This window comes from Cebidichthys violaceus, unplaced genomic scaffold (genome assembly GCF_023349555.1).
Source record: "Cebidichthys violaceus isolate CVI_PGR_0920_01 unplaced genomic scaffold, fCebVio1.0.p SCAF_21, whole genome shotgun sequence".
Lineage (NCBI taxonomy): Eukaryota > Metazoa > Chordata > Actinopteri > Perciformes > Stichaeidae > Cebidichthys > Cebidichthys violaceus.
Window position 1 is genome coordinate 11,398,198 of NW_027176384.1, and position 482 is coordinate 11,398,679.

Here is a 482-nt window from a genome sequence, read left to right on the forward strand (position 1 = left end):
AATGTGTAACAATCCTGGATAAAGTTCCTCAACAGGACACCTTCTTCTACGACCAACCGGATAAACTGGTTCCACTCTACCCATGCAGGTAAACCCGTTCATTTTTTCAATTCAAACCTGCAGGTCACATTAATAACAGGACAAAGTTATCAGTGAGTCATCATGTGAGTCTAACCATCAGTGTGTTTCAGAAGAGTGGTTATGTGTGATTGTAGTGACGCAGGTCCTGAATGTGGTTCAATGAATTACATTTCAAGAGAAAACGTTTTGAACTCTTTAGTATAATAACTTTATGACAAACAGAAATATGATATCATATATTAGTTCATGACATAAACATATTCACCTTCTGTAAAATCACATTTTTGTTATTGTCAAGTAAGGTTTTAAGTCAAAGGTCTCCCAGTTTACATTACAAAACTCTGAGTCGCAATTGAGGCAAAGCAATGTCACGTATTAAAAACAGAACAAAGTCATGTGAG

The 482-nt window shown here is 35.9% G+C and overlaps 1 protein-coding gene across 1 annotated transcript in view; it reads right to left on the minus strand.

The window, feature by feature from the left end:
• LOC137877051 (4-galactosyl-N-acetylglucosaminide 3-alpha-L-fucosyltransferase 9-like) overlaps window positions 1–11 on the minus strand; it is a 5,217-nt gene extending 5,206 nt beyond the window's left edge. Inside the window, exon 1 of the mRNA XM_068716733.1 lies at window positions 1–11. This exon is cut by the window's left edge and continues 80 nt beyond it. The gene's annotated coding sequence lies outside the window, so the exon portion shown is untranslated.
• Window positions 12–482: the final 471 nt, after the last annotated feature.